Source organism: Haemaphysalis longicornis, unplaced genomic scaffold (assembly GCF_048455015.1).
Source record: "Haemaphysalis longicornis isolate Haplotype H1 unplaced genomic scaffold, Haemaphysalis longicornis Haplotype H1 scaffold_11, whole genome shotgun sequence".
NCBI classification, from domain to species: domain Eukaryota; kingdom Metazoa; phylum Arthropoda; class Arachnida; order Ixodida; family Ixodidae; genus Haemaphysalis; species Haemaphysalis longicornis.
Genome location: NW_027526214.1, coordinates 20,078,626 through 20,105,801, shown reverse-complemented (window position 1 = coordinate 20,105,801; position 27,176 = coordinate 20,078,626). Strand labels below are relative to the sequence as shown.

Below are 27,176 nucleotides of genomic sequence, written 5' to 3'. Positions count from 1 at the left end.
GCCTTTGTACTGGCAGTCTTGGTGACAAAGGGAGCTTAAGAGGGCTCAACGCTGGTCGACTACTCTCGACATGTCGTAGACACTCGAGTCACGACCCGGGGGTTAAAAAGAAGGTCCCCTTTACCCCGAGTAGGCCGAGTGGCGCTGGCTACCAACCCCAAGTGCAGGAATCAAAAACACACCTTAACACAAAAACCCGAGAAAGTGCTAGGGAAACAGCCTCGCCGGTAGCGTAGTGGTGTATCGCAGCAGACCAGTATTCTGGAGGTCGTGGGTTCAGATCCCCCCTGCGGGCATTTTTTCACCACTTTCTTTTGGACTCAAAAAATTCATCTCTTTCTGTGACCCACTAAAACCTCCCCTTTGCTTTCCGAGGTTTTCTTGACTGTCAGCCCTTATTTTTTTTCTTATTTCACGGAGCCCCTCATTTCCCATTTTCTGATTCGCTACATGCTTAACGAAGGCCTCTGTTCTAGCAATCTTGGCGCCAAAGGGAGCCTAAGGGGGTTCAAAGCTGGTCGACCACTCTCGACATGTCGTAGACACTCGAGTCACGGCCCGGGAGTGAAAAAGAAGTCACCCCGAGTAGTCCAAGTGGTGCTGGCTACCACCCCCAAGTGCAAGAAACAAAAAATACCTTAACATAAATACCCAAGAAAGTGCTGGGGAAACAGCCCCGCCGGTAGAGTAGTGGTTATCGAACCAGACCAGTATTCTGGAGGTCGTGGGTTCGGATCCCACCCGGCGGGCATTTTTTCACCACTTTCTTTTCGACTCAAAAAATTCTTCATCTGTTTCAATGACCCACTACAACCTCCCCTTTGCTTTCCGAGGTTTTCTTGACCGTCAGCCCTTATTTTCTGTCTTATTTCACGGAGCCCACCTTTCCCATTTTCTGATTCGCTACATGCTTAACGAAGGCCTCTGTTCTAGCAATCTTGGCGACAAAGGGAGCCTAAGGGGGTTCAACGCTGGTCGACCACTCTCGACATGTCGTGGACACTCGAGTCACGGTCCGGGAGTTAAAAAGAAGTCACCCCGAGTAGTCCAAGTGGCGCTGGCTACCACTCACAAGTGCAGGAAACAAAAACATACCTTAACACAAAAACCCGAGAAAGGGCTAGGGAAACAGCCCCGCCGGTAGCGTAGTGGTTATCGCACCACACCAGTATTCTGGAGGTCGTGGGTTCAGATACCCCCCTGCGGGCATTTTTTCACCACTTTCTTTTGGACTCAAAAAATTCATCTCTTTCTCTGACCCATTACAACCTCCCGATTGCTTTCCGAGGTTTTCTTGACTGCCAGTCATTATTTTCTTGTCTTATTTCACGGAGCCCCTCTTTTCCCATTGTCTGATTCGCTACTTGCTTAGCGAGGGCCTCGGTTCTGGAAGTCTTGGTGCCAAAGGGAGCTTGAGAGGGTTCAACGCTGGTCGACTACTCTCGACATGTAGAGACTCGACTCACGACCCGGGGGTTAAAAAGAAGGTCCCCTTAACCCCGAGTAGGCCGAGTGGCGCTGGCTACCAACCCCAAGTGCAGGAAACAAAAACATACCTTAACCCAAAAACCCGAGAAAGTGCTGGGGAAACAGGCCCGCCGGTAGCGTAGTGGTTATCGCACCAAACCAGTATTCTGGAGGTCAGGGGTTCGGATCCCACCCGGCGGGCATTTTTTCACCACTTTCTTTTGGACTCAAAAAATTCTTCATCTCTTTCTATGACCGAATACAAGCTCCCCTTTGCTTCCGAGGTTTTCTTGACTGCCAGCCCTTATTTTCTGTCTTATGTCACGGAGCCCCTCATTTCCCATTTTTTGATTCGCTACATGCTTAGCGAGGGCCTCTGTTCTGGCAGTCTTGGTGCCAAAGGGAGCTTAACATTGTTCAATGCTGGTCGACTACTCTCGACATGTCGTAGACACTCGAGTCACGACCCGGGGGTTAAAAAGAAGGTCCCCTTAACCCCGAGTAGGCCGAGTGGCGCTGGCTACCAACCCCAAGTGCAGGAAACAAAAACATACCTTAACACAAAAACCCGAGAAAGGGCTAGGGAAACAGCCCCGCCGGTAGCGTAGTGGTTATCGCACCAGACCAGTATTCTGGAGGTCGTGGGTTCAGATACCCCCCTGCGGGCATTTTTTCACCACTTTCTTTTGGACTCAAAAAATTCATCTCTTTCTCTGACCCATTACAACCTCCCGATTGCTTTCCGAGGTTTTCTTGTCTGCCAGTCCTTATTTTCTTGTCTTATTTCACGGAGCCCCTCTTTTCCCATTGTCTGATTCACTACATGCTTAGCGAGGGCCTCGGTTCTGGAAGTCTTGGTGCCAAATGCCAAAGAGAGCTTGAGAGGGTTCAACGCTGGTCGACTACTCTCGACATGTCGTAGAGACTCGACTCACGACCCGGGGGTTTAAAAAAAGGTCCCCTTCACCCCGAGTAGTCCGAGTGGCACTGGCTAGCCCCCCCCCCCCAAGTTCAGGAAACAAAAAAATACCTTCACATAAATACCCGAGAAAGTTCTGGGGAAACAGCCCCGCCGGTAGCGTAGTGGTTATCGCACCAGACCGGTATTCTGGAGAGCGTGGGTTCGGATCCCACCCGGCGGGCATTTTTTCACCCCTTTCTTTTCGACTCAAAAAATTCTTCATCTGTTTCAATGACCCAGTACAACCTTCCCTTTGCTTTCCGAGGTTTTCTTGACTGTCAGCCCTTATTTTCTGTCTTATTTCACGGAGCCCCTCATTTCCCATTTTTTGATTCGCTACATGCTTAGCGAGGGCCTCTGTTCTGGCAGTCTTGGTGCCAAACGGAGCTTAAGAGGGTTCAACGCTGGTCGACTACTCTCGACATGTCGTAGACACTCTAGTCACTACCCAAGGGTAAAAAAAAATGTCCCCTTCACCCCGAGTAGTTCGAGTGGCGCTGGCTACCACCCTCAAGTGCAGGAAACAAAAAAATACCTTCTCATAAATAAACTAGAAAGTTCTGGCGAATACCAGAACTGGCGAATACCAGGTTACAGAATACCAGACCAGTATTCTGGAGGTCGTGGGTTCAGATCCCACCCTGCGGGCATTTTTTCACCTGTTTCTTTTCGACTCAAAAAAATCTTCATCTCTTTCTATGACCCACTACAACCTCCCCTTTGCTTCCGAGGTTTTCTTGACTGCCAGCCCTTATTTTCTGTCTTATTTCACGGAGCCCCTCATTTCCCATTTTTTGATTGCCTACATTCTTAGTGAGGGCCTCTGTTCTGGCAGTCTTGGTGCCAAACGGAGCTTAAGAGGGTTCAACGCTAGTCGACTACTCTCGATATGTCGTAGAAACTCGACTCACGACCCGGGGGTTTAAAAAAGGTCCCCTTCACCCCGAGTAGTCCGAGTGGCAATGGCTACCCCCCCCAAGTACAGGAAACAAAAAAATACCTTCACATAAATACCCGAGAAAGTTCTGGGGAAACAGCCCCGCTGGTAGCATAGTGGTTATCTCACCAGACCGGTATTCTGGAGGACGTGGGTTCGGATCCCACCCGGCGGCCATTTTTTCACCACTTTCTTTTCGACTCAAAAAATTCATCTGTTTCAATGACCCACTACAACCTCCCCTTTGCTTTCCGAGGTTTTCTTGACCGTCAGCCCTTATTTTCTGTCTTATTTCACGGAGCCCACCTTTCCCATTTTCTGATTCGCTACATGCTTAACGAAGGCCTCTGTTCTAGCAATCTTGGCGACAAAGGGAGCCTAAAGGGGTTCAACGCTGGTCGACCACTCTCGACATGTCGTGGACACTCGAGTCACGGTCCGGGAGTTAAAAAGAAGTCACCCCGAGTAGTCCAAGTGGCGCTGGCTACCACCCACAACTGCAGGAAACAAAAACATACCTTAACACAAAAACCCGAGAAAGGGCTAGGGAAACAGCCCCGCCGGTAGCGTAGTGGTTATCGCACCAGACCAGTATTCTGGGGGTCGTGGGTTCAGATACCCCCCTGCGGGCATTTTTTCACCACTTTCTTTTGGACTCAAAAAATTCATCTCTTTCTCTGACCCATTACAACCTCCCGATTGCTTTCCGAGGTTTTCTTGACTGCCAGTCCTTATTTTCTTGTCTTATTTCACGGAGCCCCTCTTTTCCCTTTGTCTGATTCACTACATGCTTAGCGAGGGCCTCGGTTCTGGAAGTCTTGGTGCCAAATGCCAAAGAGAGCTTGAGAGGGTTCAACGCTGGTCGACTACTCTCGACATGTCGTAGAGACTCGACTCACGACCCGGGGGTTAAAAAGAAGGTCCCCTTCACCCCGAGTAGGCCGAGTGGCGCTGGCTACCACCCACAAGCGCAGGAAACAAAAACATACCTTAACACAAAAACCCGAGAAAGTGCTGGGGAAACAGGCCCGCCGGTAGCGTAGTGGTTATCGCACCAAACCAGTATTCTGGAGGTCATGGGTTCGGATCCCACCCGGCGGGCATTTTTTCACCACTTTCTTTTGGAGTCAAAAAATTCTTCATCTCTTTCTATGACCGACTACAAGCTCCCCTTTGCTTCCGAGGTTTTCTTGACTGCCAGCCCTTATTTTCTGTCTTATTTCACGGAGCCCCTCATTTCCCATTTTTTGATTCGCTACATGCTTAGCGAGGGTCTCTGTTCTGGCAGTCTTGGTGCCAAAGGGAGCTTAACATTGTTCAATGCTGGTCGACTACTCTCGACATGTCATAGACACTCGAGTCACGACCCGGGGGTTAAAAAAAAGTCCCTTCACCCCGAGTAGTCCAAGTGGCGCTGGCTACCACCCCCAAGTGCCGGAAACCAAAAAATACATTAACACCAATACCCGAGAAAGTGCTGGGGAAACAGCCCCGCCGGTAGCGTAGTGGTTATCGCACCAGACCAGTATTCTGGAGGTCGTGTGTTCGGATCCCACCCGGCGGGCATTTTTTCACCTGTTTCTTTTCGACTAAAAAAATTCTTCATCTCTTTCTATGACCGACTACAAGCTCCCCTTTGCTTCCGAGGTTTTGTTGACTGCCAGCCCTTATTTTGTGTCTTATTTCACGGAGCCCCTCATTTCCCATTTTTTGATTCGCTACATGCTTAGCGAGGGCATTTGTTCTGGCAGTCTTGGTGCCAAACGGAGCTTAAGAGGGTTCAACGCTGGTCGACTACTCTCGACATGTCGTAGAAACTCGAGTCACGACCCGGGGGTTAAAAAAAATGTCCCCTTCACCCCGAGTAGTCCAAGTGGCGCTGGCTACCACCCCCAAGTGCAGAAAACAAAAAATACCTTAACATAAATACACGCTAAAGTGCTGGGGAAACAGTCCCGCCGGTAGCGTAGTGGTTATAGCACCAGACCGGTATTCTGGAGGTCGTGCTTTCGGATCCCACCCGGCGGGCATTTTTTCACCACTTTCTTTTGGACTTAAAAAATTCATCTCTTTCTATGACCCACTACAAGCTTCCCTTTGCTTTCCGAGGTTTTCTTGACTGCCAGCCTTTATTTTCTGTCTTATTTCATGCAGCCCCTCTTTTCCCAATTTCTCATTAGCAACATGCTTAGCGAGGGCCTTTGTTCTGGCAAGCTTTCGTGACAAAGGGAGCTTAAGAGGGCTCAACGCTGGTCGACTACTCTCGACATGTCGTAGACACTCGAGTCACGACCCGGGGGTTAAAAAGAAGGTCCCCTTCACCCCGAGTAGGCCGAGTGGCGCTGGCTACCAACCCCAAGTGCAGGAAACAAAAACATACCTTAACAAAAAAACCCGAGAAAGTGCTAGGGAAACAGCCTCGACGGTAGCGTAGTGGTTATCGCAGCAGACCAGTATTCTGGAGGTCGTGGGTTCAGATCCCCCCCTGCGGGCATTTTTTCACCACTTTCTTTTGGACTCAAAAAATTCATCTCTTTCTCTGACCCATTACAACCTCCCGATTGCTTTCCGAGGTTTTCTTGACTGCCAGTACTTATTTTCTTGTCTTATTTCACGGAGCCCCTCTTTTCCCATTGTCTGATTCGCTACATGCTTAGCGAGGGCCTCGGTTCTGGAAGTCTTGGTGCCAAAGGGAGCTTGAGAGGGTTCAACGCTGGTCGACTACTCTCGACATGTAGAGACTCGACTCACGACCCGGGGGTTTAAAAAAGGTCCCCTTCATCCCGAGTAGTCCCAGTGGCGCAGGCTACCACCCCCAAGTGCCGGACACAAATAAATACCTTCACATAAATACCCGAGAAAGTTCTGGGGAAACAGCCCCGCCGGTAGCGTAGTGGTTATCGCACCAGACCGGTATTCTGGAGAGCGTGGGTTCGGATCCCACCCGGCGGGCATTTTTTCACCACTTTCTTTTCGACTCAAAAAATTCTTCATCTGTTTCAATGACCCACTACAACCTTCCCTTTGCTTTCCGAGGTTTTCTTGACTGCCAGCCCTTATTTTCTGTCTTATTTCACGGAGCCCCTCATTTCCCATTTTTTGATTCGCTACATGCTTAGCGAAGGCCTGTGTTCTAGCAGTCTTGGCGCCAAAGGGAGCCTAAGGGGGTTCAACGCTGGTCGACCACTCTCGACATGTCGTGGACACTCGAGTCACGGCCCGGGAGTGAAAAAGAAGTCACCCCGAGTAGTCCAAGTGGCGCTGGCTACCACCCTCAAGTGCAGGAAACAAAAAAATACCTTCTCATAAATACCCGAGAAAGTTCTGGCGAATACCAGGTTACAGAATACCAGACCAGTATTCTGGAGGTCGTGGGTTCAGATCCCACCCTGCGGGAATTTTTTTCACCTGTTTCTTTTCGACTCAAAAAATTCATCTGTTTCAATGACCCACTACAACCTCCCCTTTGCTTTCCGAGGTTTTCTTGACTGTCAGCCCTTTTTTTCTGTCTTATTTCACGGAGCCCCTCATTTCCCATTTTTTGATTGGCTGCATTCTTAGCGAGGGCCTCTGTTCTGGCAGTCTTGGTGCAAAACGGAGCTTAAGAGGGTTCAACGCTGGTCGACTACTCTCGACATGTCGTAGAAACTCGACTCACGACCCGGGAGTTTAAAAAAGGTCCCCTTCACCCCGAGTAGTCCGAGTGGCAATGGCTACCCCCCCCCAAGTACAGGAAACAAAAAAATACCTTCACATAAATACCCGAGAAAGTTCTGGGGAAACAGCCCCACTGGTTGCATAGTGGTTATCACACCAGACCGGTATTCTGGAGAACGTGGGTTCGGATCCCACCCGGCGGGCAATTTTTCACCGCTTTCTTTTCGACTCAAAAAATTCTTCATCTGTTTTTATGACCCACTACAACCTCCCCTTTGCTTTCCGAGGTTTTCTTGACTGTCAGCCCTTATTTTCTTTCTTATTTCACGGAGCCCCTCATTTCCCATTTTCTGATTCGCTACATGCTTAACGAAGGCCTGTGTTCTAGCAGTCATGGCGCCAAAGGGAGCCTAAGGGGGTTCAACGCCTTGTCGACCACTCTCGACATGTCGTGGACACTCGAGTCACGGCCCGGGAGTTAAAAAAAAATGTCCCCTTCACCCCAAATAGTCCGAGTGGCGCTGGGTACCACCCTCAAGAGCAGGAAACAAAAAAAATACCTTCACATTAATACCCGAGAAAGTTCTGGGGAAACAGCCCCACTGGTAGCATAGTGGTTATCACACCAGACCGGTATTCTGGAGAACGTGGGTTCGGATCCCACCCGGCGGGCAATTTTTCACCGCTTTCTTTTCGACTCAAAAAATTCTTCATCTGTTTTTATGACCCACTACAACCTCCCCTTTGCTTTCCGAGGTTTTCTTGACTGTCAGCCCTTATTTTCTTTCTTATTTCACGGAGCCCCTCATTTCCCATTTTCTGATTCGCTACATGCTTAACGAAGGCCTCTGTTCTAGCAATCTTGGCGCCAAAGGGAGCCTAAGGGGGTTCAACGCTGGTCGACCACTCTCGACATGTCGTGGTACTCGAGTCACGGCCCGGGAGTTAAAGAGAAGTCACCCCGAGTAGTCCAAGTGGCGCTGGCTACCACCCCCAAGTGCAAGAAACAAAAAATACCTTAACACAAATACCCAAGAAAGTGCTGGGGAAACAGCCCCGCCGGTAGAGTAGTGGTTATCGCACCAGACCAGTATTCTGGAGGTCGTGGGTTCGGATCCCACCCGGCGGGCATTTTTTCACCACTTTCTTTTCGACTCAAAAAATTCTTCATCTGTTTCAATGACCCACTACAACCTCCCCTTTGCTTTCCGAGGTTTTCTTGACCGTCAGCCCTTATTTTCTGTCTTATTTCATGGAGCCCCTCATTTCCCATTTTCTGATTCCGAACATGCTTAACGAAGGCCTGTGTTCCAGCAGTCTTGGCGCCAAAGGTAGCCTAAGGGGGTTCAACGCTTGTCGACCACTCTCGACATGTCTTGGACACTCGAGTCACGGCCCGGGAGTTAAAAAAAATGTCCCCTTCACCCCGAGTAGTCCGAGTGGCGCTGGGCACAACCCCTTAAGTGCAGGAAACCAAAAAAATACCTTCACATAAATACCCGAGAAAGTTCTGGGGAAACAGCCCCACTGGTAGCATCGTGGTTATCGCACCAGACCGGTATTCTGGAGAACGTGGGTTCGGATCTCACCCGGCGGGCATTTTTTCACCAATTTCTTTTCGACTAAAAAAATTCTTCATCTGTTTCTATGACCCACTACAACCTCCCCTTTGCTTTCCGAGGTTTTTTTACTGTCAGCCCTTATTTTCTGTCTTATTTCACAGAGCCCACCTTTTCCATTTTCTGATTCGCTACATGCTTAACGAAGGCCTCTGTTCTAGCAATCTTGGCGACAAAGGGAGCCTAAGGGGGTTCAACGCTGGTCGACCACTCTCGACATGTCGTGGTACTCGAGGCACGGCCCGGGAGTTAAAGAGAAGTCACACCGAGTAGTCCAAGTGGCGCTGGCTACCACCCACAAGTGCAGGAAACAAAAACATACCTTAACAAAAAAACCCGAGAAAGGGCTAGGGAAACAGCCCCGCCGGTAGCCTAGTGGTTATCGCACCAGACCAGTATTCTGGAGGTCGTGGGTTCAGTACCCCCCTGCGGGCATTTTTTCACCACTTTCTTTTGGACTCAAAAAATTCATCTCTTTCTCTGACCCATTACAACCTCCCGATTGCTTTCCGAGGTTTTCTTGACTGCCAGTCCTTATTTTCTTGTCTTATTTCACGGAGCCCCTCTTTTCCCATTGTCTGATTCGCTAAATGCTTAGCGAGGGCCTCGGTTCTGGAAGTCTTGGTGCCAAATGCCAAAGAGAGCTTGAGAGGGTTCAACGCTGGTCGACTACTCTCGACATGTCGTAGAGACTCGACTCACGACCCGGAGGTTAAAAAGAAGGTCCCCTTCACCCCGAGTAGTCCGAGTGGCACTGGCTACCCCCCCCCCCAAGTACAGGAAACAAAAAAATACCTTAACATAAATACTTGAGAAAGTGCTGGGGAAACAGCCCCGCCGGTAGCGTAGTGGTTATAGCACCAGACCGGTATTCTGGAGAGCGTGGGTTCGTATCCCACCCGGCGGGCATTTTTCACCACTTTCTTTTCGACTCAAAAAATTCTTCATCTGTTTCTATGACCCAATACAACCTCCCCTTTGCTTTCCGAGGTTTTCTTGACTGTCAGCCCTTATTTTCTTTCTTATTTCACGGAGCCCCTCATTTCCCATTTTCTGATTCGCTACATGCTTAACGAAGGCCTCTGTTCTAGCAATCTTGGCGCCAAAGGGAGCTTAAGGATGTTCAACGCTGGTCGACCACTCTCGACATGTCGTAGACACTCGAGTCACGGCACGGGAGTTAAAAAGAAGTCACCCCGAGTAGTCCAAGTGGCGCTGGCTACCACCCCCAAGTGCAAGAAACAAAAAATACCTTAACATAAATACCCGAGAAAGTGCTGGGGAAACAGGCCCGCCGGTAGCGTAGTGGTTATCGCACCAAACCAGTATTCTGGAGGTCATGGGTTCGGATCCCACCCGGCGGGCATTTTTTCACCTGTTTCTTTTCGACTCAAAAAATTCTTCATCTCTTTCTATGACCGACTACAAGCTACCCTTTGCTTCCGAGGTTTTCTTGACTGCCAGCCCTTATTTTCTGTCTTATTTCACGGAGCCCCTCACTTCCCATTTTTTGATTCGCTACATGCTTAGCGAGGGCCTCTGTTCTGGCAGTCTTGGTGCCAAAGGGAGCTTAACATAGTTCAATGCTGGTCGACTACTCTCGACATGTCGTAGACACTCGAGTCACGACCCGGGGGTTAAAAAGAAGGTCCCCTTCACCCCGAGTAGTCCGAGTGGCGCTGGCTACCACCCCCAAGTGCCGGAAACCAAAAAATACCTTAACACAAGTACCCGAGAAAGTGCTGGGGAAACAGCCCCGCTGGTAGCGTAGTGGTTATAGCACCAGACTGGTATTCTGGAGGTCGTGGGTTCGGATCCCACCCGGCGGGCATTTTTTCACCACTTTCTTTTGGACTCAAAAAATTCATATCTTTCTATGACCCACTACAAGCTTCCCTTTGCTTTCCGAGGTTTTCTTGACTGCCAGCCTTTATTTTCTGTCTTATTTCATGGAGCCCCTCTTTTCCCAATTTCTCATTAGCAACATGCTTAGCGAGGGCCTTTGTTCTGGCAAGCTTTGGTGACAAAGGGAGCTTAAGAGGGCTCAACGCTGGTCGACTACTCTCGACATGTCGTAGACACTCGAGTCACGACCTGGGGGTTAAAAAGAATGTCCCCTTCACCCCGAGTAGGCCGAGTGGCGCTGGCTACCAACCCCAGTGCAGGAAACAAAAACATACCTTAACACAAAAACCCGAGAAAGTGCTAGGGAAACAGCCTCGCCGGTAGCGTAGTGGTTATCGCAGCAGACCAGTATTCTGGAGGTCGTCGGTTCAGATCCCCCCTGCGGGCATTTTTTAACCACTTTCTTTTGGACTCAAAAAATTCATCTCTTTCTCTGACCCATTACAACCTCCCGATTGCTTTCCGAGGTTTTCTTGACTTCCAGTCCTTATTTCCTGTCTTATTTCACGGAGCCCCTCTTTTCCCATTTTCTGATTCGCTAGATGCTTAGCGAGGGGCTCTGTTCTGGCAGTCTTGGTGCCAAAGGGAGCTTGAGAGGGTTCAACGCTGGTCGACTACTCTCGACATGTCGTAGACACTCGAGTCACGACCCGGGGGTAAAAAAATGTCCCCTTCACCCCGAGTAGTTCGAGTGGCGCTGGCTACCACCCTCAAGTGCAGGAAACAAAAAAATACCGTCTCATAAATACCCGAGAAAGTTCTGGCGAATACCAGAACTGGCGAATACCAGGTTACAGAATACCAGACCAGTATTCTGGATTTCGTTGGTTCAGATCCCACCCTGCGGGCATTTTTTCACCTGTTTCTTTTCGACTCAAAAAATTCTTCATCTCTTTCTATGATCCACTACAAGCTCCCCTTTGCTTCCGAGGTTTTCTTGACTGCCAGCCCTTATTTTCTGTCTTATTTCACGGAGCCCCTCCTTTCCCATTTTCTGATTCCCTACATGCTTAACGAAGGCCGGTGTTCTAGCAGAGTTGGCGCCAAAGGGAGCCTAAGGGGGTTCAACGCTGGTCGACCACTGTCGACATGTCGTGGACACTCGAGTCACGGCCCGGGAGTTAAAAAAAATGTCCCCTTCACCCCGAGTAGTCCGAGTGGCACTGGCAACCCCCCCCCCCCCCCAAGTACAGGAAACAAAAAAATACCTTCACATAAATACCCGAGAAAGTTCTGGGGAAACAGCCCCGCTGGTAGCATAGTGGTTATCGCACCAGACCGGTATTCTGGAGAACGTGGGTTCGGATCCCACCCGGCGGGCATTTTTTTCACCACTTTCTTTCCGACTCAAAAAATTCTTCATGTGTTTCTATGACCCACTACAACCTCCCCTTTGCTTTCCGAGGTTTTTTTACTGTCAGCCCTTATTTTCTGTCTTACTTCACAGAGCCCCTCCTTTCCCATTTTCTGATTCACTACATGCTTAACGAGGGCCTTTGTTCTGGCAGTCTTGGTGCCAAAGGGAGCTTAAGAGGGCTCAACGCTGGTCGACTACTCTCGACATGTCGTAGACACTCGAGTCACAACCCGGGGGTTAAAAAGAAGGTCCCCTTCACCCCGAGTAGGCCGAGTGGCGCTGGCTACCAACCCCAAGTGCAGGAAACAAAAACATACCTTAACACAAAAACCCGAGAAAGTGCTAGGGAAACAGCCTCGCCGGTAGCGTAGTGGTTATCGCAGCAGACCAGTATTCTGGAGGTCGTGGGTTCGGATCCCCCCCTGCGGGCATTTTTTCACCACTTTCTTTTCGACTCAAAAAATTCATCTCTTTCTCTGACTCATTACAACCTCCCGATTGCTTTCCGAGGTTTTCTTGACTGCCAGTACTTATTTTCTTGTCTTATTTCACGGAGCCCCTATTTTCCCATTGTCTGATTCGCTACATGCTTAGAGAGGGCCTCGGTTCTGGAAGTCTTGGTGCCAAAGGGAGCTTGAGAGGGTTCAACGCTGGTCGACTACTCTCGACATGTCGTAGAGACTCGACTCACGACCCGGGGGTTAAAAAGAAGGTCTTCTTCACCCCGAGTAGTCCGAGTGGCACTGGCTCCCTCCCCCCCCCAAGTACAGGAAACAAAAAAATACCTTAACATAAATACCCGAGAAAGTGCTGGGGAAACAGCCCCGCCGGTAGCGTAGTGGTTATCGCACCAGACCGGTATTCTGGAGAGCGTGGGTTCGTATCCCACCCGGCGGGCATTTTTCACCACTTTCTTTTCGACTCAAAAAATTCTTCTTCTGTTTCTATGACCCACTACAACCTCCCCTTTCTTTCCGAGGTTTTCTTGCCTCGTAGCCCTTATTTCCTGTCTTATTTCACGGAGCCCCTCATTTCCCATTTTCTGATTCCGTACATGCTTAACGAAGGCCTGTGTTCTAGCAGTCTTGGCGCCAAAGGGAGCCTAAGGGGGTTCAACGCTTGTCGACCACTCTCGACATGTCGTGGACACGCGAGTCACGGCCCGGGAGTTAAAAAAAAATGTCCCCTTCACCCCGAGTAGTCCGAGTGGCGCTGGGCACAACCCCTTAAGTGCAGGAAACAAAAAAATACCTTCACATAAATACCCGAGAAAGTTCTGGGGAAACAGCCCCACTGGTAGCATAGCGGTTATCGCACCAGACCGGTATTCTGGAGAACGTGGGTTCGGATACCACCCGGCGGGCCTTTTTTCACCACTTTCTTTTCGACTCAAAAAATTCTTCATCTGTTTCTATGACCCACTACAACCTCCCCTTTGCTTTCCGAGGTTTTTTTACTGTCAGCCCTTATTTTCTGTATTATTTCACAGAGCCCCTCCTTTCCCATTTTCTGATTCGCTACATGCTTAACGAAGGCCTCTGTTCTAGCAATCTTGGCGACAAAGGGAGCCTAAGGGGGTTCAACGCTGGTCGACCACTCTCGACATGTCGTGGACACTCGAGTCACGGCCCGGGAGTTAAAAAGAAGTCACCCCGAGTAGTCCAAGTGGCGCTGGCTACCACCCCCAAGTGCAGGAAACAAAAACATACCTTAACACAAAAACCCGAGAAAGTGCTAGGGAAACAGCCCCGCCAGTAGCGTATTGGTTATCGCACCAGACCAGTATTCTGAAGGTCGTGGGTTCAGATACCCCCCTGCGGGCATTTTTTCACCACTTTCTTTTGGACTCAAAAAATTCATCTCTTTCTCTGGCCCATTACAACCTCCCGATTGCTTTCCGAGGTTTTCTTGACTGCCAGCCCTTATTTTCTGTCTTATTTCACGGAGCCCCTCATTTCCCATTTTTTGATTCGCTACATGCTTAGCGAGGGCCTCTGTTCTGGCAGTCTTGGTGCCAAAGGGAGCTTAACATTGTTCAATGCTGGTCGACTACTCTCGACATGTCGTAGACACTCGAGTTACGACCCGGGGGTTAAAAAGAAGGTCCCCTTCACCCCGAGTAGTCCGAGTGGCGCTGGCTACCACCCCCAAGTGCCGGAAACCAAAAAATACCTTAACACAAGTACCCGAGAAAGTGCTGGGGAAACAGCCCCGCTGGTAGCGTAGTGGTTATAGCACCAGACCGGTATTCTGGAGGTCGTGGGTTCGGATCCCACCCGGCGGGCATTTTTTCACCACTTTCTTTTGGACTCAAAAAATTCACCTTTTTCTATGACCCACTACAAGCTTCCCTTTGCTTTCCGAGGTTTTCTTGACTGCCAGCCTTTATTTTCTGTCTTATTTAATGGAGCCCCTCTTTTCCCAATTTCTCATTAGCAACATGCTTAGCGAGGGCCTTTGTTCTGGCAAGCTTTGGTGACAAAGGGAGCTTAAGAGGGCTCAACGCTGGTCGACTACTCTCGACATGTCGTAGACACTCGAGTCACGACCTGGGGGTTAAAAAGAATGTCCCCTTCACCCCGAGTAGGCCGAGTGGCGCTGGCTACCAACCCCAAGTGCAGGAAACAAAAACATACCTTAACACAAAAACCCGAGAAAGTGCTAGGGAAACAGCCTCGCCGGTAGCGTAGTGGTGTATCGCAGCAGACCAGTATTCTGGAGGTCGTGGGTTCAGATCCCCCCCTGCGGGCATTTTTTCACCACTTTCTTTTGGACTCAAAAAATTCATCTCTTTCTCTGACCCATTACAACCTCCCGATTGCTTTCCGAGGTTTTCTTGACTGCCAGTCCTTATTTTCTTGTCTTATTTCACGGAGCCCCTCTTTTCCCATTGTCTGATTCGCTACATGCTTACCGAGGGCCTCGGTTCTGGAAGTCTTGGTGCCAAAGGGAGCTTGAGAGGGTTCAACGCTGGTCGACTACTCTCGACATGTCGTAGAGACTCGACTCACGACCCGGGGGTTAAAAAGAAGGTCTCCTTCACCCCGAGTAGTCCGAGTGGCACTGGCTACCCCCCCCAAGTACAGGAAACAAAAAAATACCTTAACATAAATACCCGAGAAAGTGCTAGGGAAACAGCCCCGCCGGTAGCGTAGTGGTTATCGCACGAGACCGGTATTCTGGAGAGCGTGGGTTCGTATCCCACCCGGCGGGCATTTTTCACCACTTTCTTTTCGACTCAAAAAATTCTTCTTCTGTTTCTATGACCCCCTACAACCTCCCCTTTCTTTCCGAAGTTTTCTTGACTGCCAGCGCGTATTTTCTGTCTCATTTCACGGAGCCCCTCATTTCCAATTTTCTGATAACCTACATGCTTAGAGAGGGCCTCTGTTCTGGCAGTCTTGGTGCCAAAGGGAGCTTAACATTGTTCAATGCTGGTCGACTACTCTCGACATGTTGTAGACACTCGAGTCACGACCCGGGGGTTAAAAAGACGGTCCCCTTCACACCGAGTAGTCCCAGTGGCGCAGGCTACCACCCCCAAGTGCCGGAAACAAAAAAATACCTTAACACAAATACCCGAGAAAGTGCTGCGGAAACAGCCCCGCCGCTGGCGCAGTGGTTATCGCACCAGACCGGTATTCTGGGGAACGTGGGTTCGGATCCCACCCGGCGGGCAGTTTTTCACCACTTTCTTTTCGACTCAAAAAATTCTTCTTCTCTTTCTATGACCCACTACAACCTCCCCTTTCTTTCCGAGGTTTTCTTGACTCGTAGCCCTTATTTCCTGTCTTATTTCACGGAGCCCATCTTTTCCCATTTTCTGATTCGCTAGATGCTTAGCGAGGGCCTCTGTTCTGGCAGTCTTGGTGCCAAAGGGAGCTTGAGAGGGTTCAACGCTGGTCGACTACTCTGGACATGTTGTAGACACTCGAGTCACGACCCGGGGGTAAAAAAATGTCCCCTTCACCCCGAGTAGTTCGAGTGGCGCTGGCTACCACCCTCAAGTGCAAGAAACAAAAAAATACCTTCTTATAAATACCCGAGAAAGTTCTGGCGAATACCAGAACTGGCGAATACCAGGTTACAGAATACCAGACCAGTATTCTGGAGGTCATGGGTTCAGATCCCACCCTGCGGGCATTTTTTCACCTGTTTCTTTTCGACTCAAAAAATTCTTCATCTCTTTCTATGATCCACTACAAGCTCCCCTTTGCTTCCGAGGTTTTCTTGACTGCCAGCCCTTATTTTCTGTCTTATTTCACGGAGCCCCTCCTTTCCCATTTTCTGATTCCCTACATGCTTAACGAAGGCCGGTGTTCTAGCAGAGTTGGCGCCAAAGGGAGCCTAAGGGGGTTCAACGCTGGTCGACCACTGTCGACATGTCGTGGACACTCGAGTCACGGCCCGGGAGTTAAAAAAAATGTCCCCTTCACCCCGACTAGTCCGAGTGGCACTGGCTACCCCCCCCCCAAGTACAGGAAACAAAAAAATACCTTCACATAAATACCCGAGAAAGTTCTGGGGAAACAGCCCCGCTGGTAGCATAGTGGTTATCGCACCAGACCGGTATTCTGGAGAACGTGGGTTCGGATCCCACCCGGCGGGCATTTTTTTCACCACTTTCTTTCCGACTCAAAAAATTCTTCATGTGTTTCTTTGACCCACTACAACCTCCCCTTTGCTTTCCGAGGTTTTTTTACTGTCAGCCCTTATTTTCTGTCTTACTTCACAGAGCCCCTCCTTTCCCATTTTCTGATTCGCTACATGCTTAACGAAGGCCTCTGTTCTAGCAATCTTGGCGACAAAGGGAGCTTAAGGGGGTTCAACGCTGGTCGACCACTCTCGACATGTCGTGGACACTCGAGTCACGGCCCGGGAGTTAAAAAGAAGACACCCCGAGTAGTCCAAGTGGCACTGGCTACCACCCCCAAGTGCAGGAAACAAAAAATACCTTAACATAAATACACGCTAAAGTGCTGGGGAAACAGTCCCGCCGGTAGCGTAGTGGTTATAGCACCAGACCGGTATTCTGGAGGTCGTGGGTTCGGATCCCACCCGGCGGGCATTTTTTCACCACTTTCTTTTGGACTCAAAAAATTCATCTCTTTCTATGACCCACTACAAACTTCCCTTTGCTTTCGGAGGTTTTCTTGACTGCCAGCCTTTATTTTCTGTCTTATTTCATGGAGCCCCTCTTTTCACAATTTCTCATTAGCAACATGCTTAGCGAGGGCCTTTGTTCTGGCAGTCTTGGTGCCAAAGGGAGCTTAAGAGGGCTCAACGCTAGTCGACTACTCTCGACATGTCGTAGAGACTCGAGTCACAACCCGGGGGTTAAAAAGAAGGTCCCCTTCACCCCGAGTAGGCCGAGTGGCGCTGCTACCAACCCCAAGTACAGGAAACAAAAAAATACCTTCACATAAATACCCGAGAAAGTTCTGGGGAAACAGCCCCACTGGTTGCATAGTGGTTATCACACCAGACCGGTATTCTGGAGAACGTGGGTTCGGATCCCACCCGGCGGGCAATTTTTCACCGCTTTCTTTTCGACTCAAAAAATTCTTCATCTGTTTTTATGACCCACTACAACCTCCCCTTTGCTTTCCGAGGTTTTCTTGACTGTCAGCCCTTATTTTCTTTCTTATTTCACGGAGCCCCTCATTTCCCATTTTCTGATTCGCTACATGCTTAACGAAGGCCTGTGTTCTAGCAGTCATGGCGCCAAAGGGAGCCTAAGGGGGTTCAACGCCTTGTCGACCACTCTCGACATGTCGTGGACACTCGAGTCACGGCCCGGGAGTTAAAAAAAATGTCCCCTTCACCCCGAGTAGTCCGAGTGGCGCTGGGTACCACCCTCAAGAGCAGGAAACAAAAAAAATACCTTCACATTATTACCCGAGAAAGTTCTGGGGAAACAGCCCCACTGGTAGCATAGTGGTTATCACACCAGACCGGTATTCTGGAGAACGTGGGTTCGGATCCCACCCGGCGGGCAATTTTTCACCGCTTTCTTTTCGACTCAAAAAATTCTTCATCTGTTTTTATGACCCACTACAACCTCCCCTTTGCTTTCCGAGGTTTTCTTGACTGTCAGCCCTTATTTTCTTTCTTATTTCACGGAGCCCCTCATTTCCCATTTTCTGATTCGCTACATGCTTAACGAAGGCCTCTGTTCTAGCAATCTTGGCGCCAAAGGGAGCCTAAGGGGGTTCAACGCTGGTCGACCACTCTCGACATGTCGTGGTACTCGAGTCACGGCCCGGGAGTTAAAGAGAAGTCACCCCAGTAGTCCAAGTGGCGCTGGCTACCACCCCCAAGTGCAAGAAACAAAAAATACCTTAACACAAATACCCAAGAAAGTGCTGGGGAAACAGCCCCGCCGGTAGAGTAGTGGTTATCGCACCAGACCAGTATTCTGGAGGTCGTGGGTTCGGATCCCACCCGGCGGGCATTTTTTCACCACTTTCTTTTCGACTCAAAAAATTCTTCATCTGTTTCAATGACCCACTACAACCTCCCCTTTGCTTTCCGAGGTTTTCTTGACCGTCAGCCCTTATTTTCTGTCTTATTTCATGGAGCCCCTCATTTCCCATTTTCTGATTCCGAACATGCTTAACGAAGGCCTGTGTTCCAGCAGTCTTGGCGCCAAAGGTAGCCTAAGGGGGTTCAACGCTTGTCGACCACTCTCGACATGTCTTGGAAACTCGAGTCACGGCCCGGGAGTTAAAAAAAATGTCCCCTTCACCCCGAGTAGTCCGAGTGGCGCTGGGCACAACCCCTTAAGTGCAGGAAACCAAAAAAATACCTTCACATAAATACCCGAGAAAGTTCTGGGGAAACAGCCCCACTGGTAGCATCGTGGTTATCGCACCAGACCGGTATTCTGGAGAACGTGGGTTCGGATCTCACCCGGCGGGCATTTTTTCACCAATTTCTTTTCGACTAAAAAAATTCTTCATCTGTTTCTATGACCCACTACAACCTCCCCTTTGCTTTCCGAGGTTTTTTTACTGTCAGCCCTTATTTTCTGTCTTATTTCACAGAGCCCACCTTTCCCATTTTCTGATTCGCTACATGCTTAACGAAGGCCTCTGTTCTAGCAATCTTGGCGACAAAGGGAGCCTAAGGGGGTTCAACGCTGGTCGACCACTCTCGACATGTCGTGGTACTCGAGTCACGGCCCGGGAGTTAAAGAGAAGTCACCCCGAGTAGTCCAAGTGGCGCTGGCTACCACCCACAAGTGCAGGAAACAAAAACATACCTTAACAAAAAAACCCGAGAAAGGGCTAGGGAAACAGCCCCGCCGGTAGCGTAGTGGTTATCGCACCAGACCAGTATTCTGGAGGTCGTGGGTTCAGTACCCCCCTGCGGGCATTTTTTCACCACTTTCTTTTGGACTCAAAAAATTCATCTCTTTCTCTGACCCATTACAACCTCCCGATTGCTTTCCGAGGTTTTCTTGACTGCCAGTCCTTATTTTCTTGTCTTATTTCACGGAGCCCCTCTTTTCCCATTGTCTGATTCGCTAAATGCTTAGCGAGGGCCTCGGTTCTGGAAGTCTTGGTGCCAAATGCCAAAGAGAGCTTGAGAGGGTTCAACGCTGGTCGACTACTCTCGACATGTCGTAGAGACTCGACTCACGACCCGGAGGTTAAAAAGAAGGTCCCCTTCACCCCGAGTAGTCCGAGTGGCACTGGCTACCCCCCCCCCCCCCCAAGTACAGGAAACAAAAAAATACCTTAACATAAATACTTGAGAAAGTGCTGGGGAAACAGCCCCGCCGGTAGCGTAGTGGTTATAGCACCAGACCGGTATTCTGGAGAGCGTGGGTTCGTATCCCACCCGGCGGGCATTTTTCACCACTTTCTTTTCGACTCAAAAAATTCTTCATCTGTTTCTATGACCCAATACAACCTCCCCTTTGCTTTCCGAGGTTTTCTTGACTGTCAGCCCTTATTTTCTTTCTTATTTCACGGAGCCCCTCATTTCCCATTTTCTGATTCGCTACATGCTTAACGAAGGCCTCTGTTCTAGCAATCTTGGCGCCAAAGGGAGCTTAAGGATGTTCAACGCTGGTCGACCACTCTCGACATGTCGTAGACACTCGAGTCACGGCACGGGAGTTAAAAAGAAGTCACCCCGAGTAGTCCAAGTGGCGCTGGCTACCACCCCCAAGTGCAAGAAACAAAAAATACCTTAACATAAATACCCGAGAAAGTGCTGGGGAAACAGGCCCGCCGGTAGCGTAGTGGTTATCGCACCAAACCAGTATTCTGGAGGTCATGGGTTCGGATCCCACCCGGCGGGCATTTTTTCACCTGTTTCTTTTCGACTCAAAAAATTCTTCATCTCTTTCTATGACCGACTACAAGCTACCCTTTGCTTCCGAGGTTTTCTTGACTGCCAGCCCTTATTTTCTGTCTTATTTCACGGAGCCCCTCATTTCCCATTTTTTGATTCGCTACATGCTTAGCGAGGGCCTCTGTTCTGGCAGTCTTGGTGCCAAAGGGAGCTTAACATTGTTCAATGCTGGTCGACTACTCTCGACATGTCGTAGACACTCGAGTCACGACCCGGGGGTTAAAAAGAAGGTCCCCTTCACCCCGAGTAGTCCGAGTGGCGCTGGCTACCACCCCCAAGTGCCGGAAACCAAAAAATACCTTAACACAAGTACCCGAGAAAGTGCTGGGGAAACAGCCCCGCTGGTAGCGTAGTGGTTATAGCACCAGACCGGTATTCTGGAGGTCGTGGGTTCGGATCCCACCCGGCGGGCATTTTTTCACCACTTTCTTTTGGACTCAAAAAATTCATCTTTTTCTCTGACCCACTACAAGCTTCCCTTTGCTTTCCGAGGTTTTCTTGACTGCCAGCCTTTATTTTCTGTCTTATTTAATGGAGCCCCTCTTTTCCCAATTTCTCATTAGCAACATGCTTAGCGAGGGCCTTTGTTCTGGCAAGCTTTGGTGACAAAGGGAGCTTAAGAGGGCTCAACGCTGGTCGACTACTCTCGACATGTCGTAGACACTCGAGTCACGACCTGGGGGTTAAAAAGAATGTCCCCTTCACCCCGAGTAGGCCGAGTGGCGCTGGCTACCAACCCCAAGTGCAGGAAACAAAAACATACCTTAACACAAAAACCCGAGAAAGTGCTAGGGAAACAGCCTCGCCGGTAGCGTAGTGGTTATCGCAGCAGACCAGTATTCTGGAGGTCGTGGGTTCAGATCCCCCCCTGCGGGCATTTTTTCACCACTTTCTTTTGGACTCAAAAAATTTATCTCTTTCTCTGACCCATTACAACCTCCCGATTGCTTTCCGAGGTTTTCTTGACTGCCAGTCCTTATTTTCTTGTCTTATTTCACGGAGCCCCTCTTTTCCCATTGTCTGATTCGCTACATGCTTACCGAGGGCCTCGGTTCTGGAAGTCTTGGTGCCAAAGGGAGCTTGAGAGGGTTCAATGCTGGCCGACTACTCTCGACATGTCGTAGAGACTCGACTCACGACCCGGGGGTTAAAAAGAAGGTCTCCTTCACCCCGAGTAGTCCGAGTGGCACTGGCTACCCCCCCCAAGTACAGGAAACAAAAAAATACCTTAACATAAATACCCGAGAAAGTGCTAGGGAAACAGCCCCGCCGGTAGCGTAGTGGTTATCGCACGAGACCGGTATTCTGGAGAGCGTGGGTTCGTATCCCACCCGGCGGGCATTTTTCACCACTTTCTTTTCGACTCAAAAAATTCTTCTTCTGTTTCTATGACCCACTACAACCTCCCCTTTCTTTCCGAAGTTTTCTTGACTGCCAGCGCGTATTTTCTGTCTCATTTCACGGAGCCCCTCATTTCCAATTTTCTGATAACCTACATGCTTAGAGAGGGCCTCTGTTCTGGCAGTCTTGGTGCCAAAGGGAGCTTAACATTGTTCAATGCTGGTCGACTACTCTCGACATGTTGTAGACACTCGAGTCACGACCCGGGGGTTAAAAAGACGGTCCCCTTCACACCGAGTAGTCCCAGTGGCGCAGGCTACCACCCCCAAGTGCCGGAAACAAAAAAATACCTAAACACAAATACCCGAGAAAGTGCTGCGGAAACAGCCCCGCCGCTGGCGCAGTGGTTATCGCACCAGACCGGTATTCTGGGGAACGTGGGTTCGGATCCCACCCGGCGGGCAGTTTTTCACCACTTTCTTTTCGACTCAAAAAATTCTTCTTCTCTTTCTATGACCCACTACAACCTCCCCTTTCTTTCCGAGGTTTTCTTGACTCGTAGCCCTTATTTCCTGTCTTATTTCACGGAGCCCATCTTTTCCCATTTTCTGATTCGCTAGATGCTTAGCGAGGGCCTCTGTTCTGGCAGTCTTGGTGCCAAAGGGAGCTTGAGAGGGTTCAACGCTGGTCGACTACTCTGGACATGTCGTAGACACTCGAGTCACGACCCGGGGGTAAAAAAATGTCCCCTTCACCCCGAGTAGTTCGAGTGGCGCTGGCTACCACCCTCAAGTGCAAGAAACAAAAAAATACCTTCTTATAAATACTCGAGAAAGTTCTGGCGAATACCAGAACTGGCGAATACCAGGTTACAGAATACCAGACCAGTATTCTGGAGGTCATGGGTTCAGATCCCACCCTGCGGGCATTTTTTCACCTGTTTCTTTTCGACTCAAAAAATTCTTCATCTCTTTCTATGATCCACTACAAGCTCCCCTTTGCTTCCGAGGTTTTCTTGACTGCCAGCCCTTATTTTCTGTCTTATTTCACGGAGCCCCTCCTTTCCCATTTTCTGATTCCCTACATGCTTAACGAAGGCCGGTGTTCTAGCAGAGTTGGCGCCAAAGGGAGCCTAAGGGGGTTCAACGCTGGTCGACCACTGTCGACATGTCGTGGACACTCGAGTCACGGCCCGGGAGTTAAAAAAAATGTCCCCTTCACCCCGAGTAGTCCGAGTGGCACTGGCTACCCCCCCCCCCAAGTACAGGAAACAAAAAAATACCTTCACATAAATACCCGAGAAAGTTCTGGGGAAACAGCCCCGCTGGTAGCATAGTGGTTATCGCACCAGACCGGTATTCTGGAGAAGGTGGGTTCGGATCCCACCCGGCGGGCATTTTTTTCACCACTTTCTTTCCGACTCAAAAAATTCTTCATGTGTTTCTTTGACCCACTACAACCTCCCCTTTGCTTTCCGAGGTTTTTTTACTGTCTGCCCTTATTTTCTGTCTTACTTCACAGAGCCCCTCCTTTCCCATTTTCTGATTCGCTACATGCTTAACGAAGGCCTCTGTTCTAGCAATCTTGGCGACAAAGGGAGCTTAAGGGGGTTCAACGCTGGTCGACCACTCTCGACATGTCGTGGACACTCGAGTCACGGCCCGGGAGTTAAAAAGAAGACACCCCGAGTAGTCCAAGTGGCGCTGGCTACCACCCCCAAGTGCAGGAAACAAAAAATACCTTAACATAAATACACGCTAAAGTGCTGGGGAAACAGTCCCGCCGGTAGCGTAGTGGTTATAGCACCAGACCGGTATTCTGGAGGTCGTGGGTTCGGATCCCACCCGGCGGGCATTTTTTCACCACTTTCTTTTGGACTCAAAAAATTCATCTCTTTCTATGACCCACTACAAACTTCCCTTTGCTTTCGGAGGTTTTCTTGACTGCCAGCCTTTATTTTCTGTCTTATTTCATGGAGCCCCTCTTTTCACAATTTCTCATTAGCAACATGCTTAGCGAGGGCCCTTGTTCTGGCAGTCTTGGTGCCAAAGGGAGCTTAAGAGGGCTCAACGCTGGTCGACTACTCTCGACATGTCGTAGAGACTCGAGTCACAACCCGGGGGTTAAAAAGAAGGTCCCCTTCACCCCGAGTAGGCCGAGTGGCGCTGCTACCAACCCCAAGTGCAGGAAACAAAAACATACCTTAACACAAAAACCCGAGAAAGTGCTAGGGAAACAGCCTCGCCGGTAGCGTAGTGGTTATCGCAGCAGACCAGTATTCTGGAGGTCGTGGGTTCAGATCCCCCCCCTGCGGGCATTTTTTCACCACTTTCTTTTCGACTCAAAAAATTCATCTCTTTCTCTGACTCATTACAACCTCCAGATTGCTTTCCGAGGTTTTCTTGACTGCCAGTCCTTATTTTCTTGTCTTATTTCACGGAGCCCCTATTTTCCCATTGTCTGATTCGCTACATGCTTAGAGAGGGCCTCGGTTCTGGAAGTCTTGGTGCCAAAGGGAGCTTGAGAGGGTTCAACGCTGGTCGACTACTCTCGACATGTCGTAGAGACTCGACTCACGACCCGGGGGTTAAAAAGAAGGTCTTCTTCACCCCGAGTAGTCCGAGTGGCACTGGCTACCCCCCCCCCCCAAGTACAAGAAACAAAAAAATACCTTAACATAAATACCCGAGAAAGTGGTGGGGAAACAGCCCCGCCGGTAGCGTAGTGGTTATCGCACCAGACCGGTATTCTGGAGAGCGTGGGTTCGTATCCCACCCGGCGGGCATTTTTCACCACTTTCTTTTCGACTCAAAAAATTCTTCGTCTGTTTCTATGACCCACTACAACCTCCCCTTTGCTTTCCGAGGTTTTTTTTTACTGTCAGCCCTTATTTTCTGTCTTATTTCACAGAGCCCCTAATTTCCCATTTTCTGATTCGCTACATGCTTAACGAAGGCCTCTGTTCTAGCAATCTTGGCGACAAAGGGAGCCTAAGGGGGTTCAATGCTGGTCGACCACTCTCGACATGTCGTGGACACTCGAGTCACGGCCCGGGAGTTAAAAAGAAGTCACCCCGAGTAGTCCAAGTGGCGCTGGCTACCACCCCCAAGTGCAGGAAACAAAAACATACCTTAACACAAAAACCCGAGAAAGTGCTAGGGAAACAGCCCCGCCAGTAGCGTATTGGTTATCGCACCAGACCAGTATTCTGAAGGTCGTGGGTTCAGATACCCCCCTGCGGTCATTTTTTCACCACTTTCTTTTGGACTCAAAAAATTCATCTCTTTCTCTGACCCATTACAACCTCCCGATTGCTTTCCGAGGTTTTCTTGACTGCCAGTCCTTATTTTCTTGTCTTATTTCACGGAGCCCCTCTTTTCCCATTGTCTGATTCGCTACATGCTTAGCGAGGGCCTCGGTTCTGGAAGTCTTGGTGCCAAATGCCAAAGAGAGCTTGAGAGGGTTCAACGCTGGTCGACTACTCTCGACATGTCGTAGAGACTCGACTCACGACCCGGGGGTTTTTTTAAAAAGATGGTCCCCTTCACCCCGAGTAGTCCGAGTGGCACTGGCTCCCCCCCCCCCCCAAGTACAGGAAACAAAAAAATACCTTAACATAAATACCCGAGAAAGTGCTGGGGAAACAGCCCCGCCGGTAGCGTAGTGGTTATCGCACCAGACCGGTATTCTGGAGAGCGTGGGTTCGTATCCCTCCCGGTGGGCATTTTTCACCAGTTTCTTTTCGACTCAAAAAATTCTTCATCTGTTTCTATGACCCAATACAACCTCCCCTTTGCTTTCCGAGGTTTTCTTGACTGTCAGCCCTTATTTTCTTTCTTATTTCACGGAGCCCCTCATTTCCCATTTTCTGATTCGCTACATGCTTAACGAAGGCGTCTGTTCTAGCAATCTTGGCGCCAAAGGGAGCTTACAGATGTTCAACGCTGGTCGACCACTCTCGACATGTCGTAGACACTCGAGTCACGGCCCGGGAGTTCAAAAGAAGTCACCCCGAGTAGTCCAAGTGGCGCTGGCTACCACCCCCAAGTGCAAGAAACAAAAAATACCTTAACATAAATAACCGAGAAAGTGCTGGGGAAACAGGCCCGCTGGTAGCGTAGTGGTTATCGCACCAAACCAGTATTCTGGAGGTCATGGGTTCGGATCCCACCCGGCGGGCATTTTTTCACCACTTTCTTTTGGACTCAAAAAATTCTTCATCTCTTTCTATGACCGACTACAAGCTCCCCTTTGCTTCCGAGGTTTTCTTGATTGCCAGCCCTTATTTTCTGTCTTATTTCACGGAGCCTCTCATTTCCCATTTTTTGATTCGCTACATGCTTAGCGAGGGCCTCTGTTCTGGCAGTCTTGGTGCCAAAGGGAGCTTAACATTGTTCAATGCTGGTCGACTACTCTCAAAATTTCGTAGACACTCGAGGCACGACCCGGGGGTTAAAAAGAAGGTTCCCTTCACCCCGAGTAGTCCGAGTGGCACTGGCTACCCCCCCCCCCCTAAGTACAGGAAACAATAAAATACCTTAACACAAATACGGTATTCTGGGGAACGTGGGCTCGGATCCCACCCGGCGGGCATTTTTTCACCACTTTCTTTTCGACTCAAAAAATTCTTCATCTGCTTCTATGACCCACTACAACCTCCCCTTTGCTTTCCGAGGTTTTCTTGACTGTCAGCCCTTATTTTCTTTCTTATTTCACGGAGCCCCTCATTTCCCATTTTCTGATTCGCTACATGCTTAACGAAGGCCTCTGTTCTAGCAATCTTGGCGCCAAAGGAAGCTTAAGGATGTTCAACGCTGGTCGACCGCTCTCGACATGTCGTAGACACTCGAGTCACGGCCCGGGAGTGAAAAAGAAGTCACCCCGAGTAGTCCAAGTGGCGCTGCCTACCACCCCCAAGTGCAAGAAACAAAAAATAGTTTAACATAAATACCCGAGAAAGTGCTGGGGAAACAGCCCCGCTGTTAGCGTAGTGGTTATCGCACCAGACCGGTATTCTGGAGGTCGTGGGTTCGGATCCCACCCGGCGGGCACTTTTTCACCTCTTTCTTTTTGACTCAAAAAATTCTTCATCTCTTTCTAAGACCCACTACAAGCTTCCCTTTGCTTCCGAGGTTATCTTGACTGCCAGCCCTTAATTTCTGTCTTATTTAACAGAGCCTCTCATTTCCCATTTTTTGATTCGCTACATGCTTAGCGAGGGCCTGTGTACTAGCAGTCTTGGTGCCAAAGGGAGCTTGAGAGAGTTCAACGCTGGTAGACTACTCTCGACATGTCATAGAGACTCGACTCACGACCCGGGGGTTAAAAAAAAGGTCCCCTTCACCCCGAGTAGTCCGAGTGGCACTGGCTACCCCCCCCCAAGTACAGGAAACAAAAAAATACCTTAACATAAATACCCGAGAAAGTGCTGGGGAAACAGCCCCGCCGGTAGCGTAGTGGTTATCGCACCAGACCGGTATTCTGGAGTGCGTGGGTTCGTATCCCACCCGGCGGGCATTTTTTACAACTTTCTTTTCGACTCAACAAATTCTTCTTCTCTTTCTATGA

General features: G+C 49.7%; 6 non-coding genes across 6 annotated transcripts; all 6 read left to right on the top strand.

Annotated features, from left to right (window-relative positions):
* The first annotated feature begins 4,393 nt into the window (after positions 1-4,393).
* Positions 4,394-4,466, top strand: Trnat-agu (transfer RNA threonine (anticodon AGU)). Its single transcript has one exon. It is a non-coding gene; the product is annotated as a tRNA-Thr (tRNA).
* Positions 4,467-4,856: 390 nt separating this feature from the next.
* Positions 4,857-4,929, top strand: Trnat-agu (transfer RNA threonine (anticodon AGU)). The gene has a single exon. It is a non-coding gene; the product is annotated as a tRNA-Thr (tRNA).
* A 3,149-nt stretch (positions 4,930-8,078) lies between these two features.
* On the top strand, positions 8,079-8,151 carry Trnat-agu (transfer RNA threonine (anticodon AGU)). The gene has a single exon. It is a non-coding gene; the product is annotated as a tRNA-Thr (tRNA).
* Positions 8,152-9,932: 1,781 nt separating this feature from the next.
* Trnat-agu (transfer RNA threonine (anticodon AGU)) lies at positions 9,933-10,005 on the top strand. Its single transcript has one exon. It is a non-coding gene; the product is annotated as a tRNA-Thr (tRNA).
* Positions 10,006-18,282: 8,277 nt separating this feature from the next.
* Trnat-agu (transfer RNA threonine (anticodon AGU)) lies at positions 18,283-18,355 on the top strand. Its single transcript has one exon. It is a non-coding gene; the product is annotated as a tRNA-Thr (tRNA).
* A 1,785-nt stretch (positions 18,356-20,140) lies between these two features.
* Trnat-agu (transfer RNA threonine (anticodon AGU)) lies at positions 20,141-20,213 on the top strand. Its single transcript has one exon. It is a non-coding gene; the product is annotated as a tRNA-Thr (tRNA).
* Positions 20,214-27,176: the final 6,963 nt, after the last annotated feature.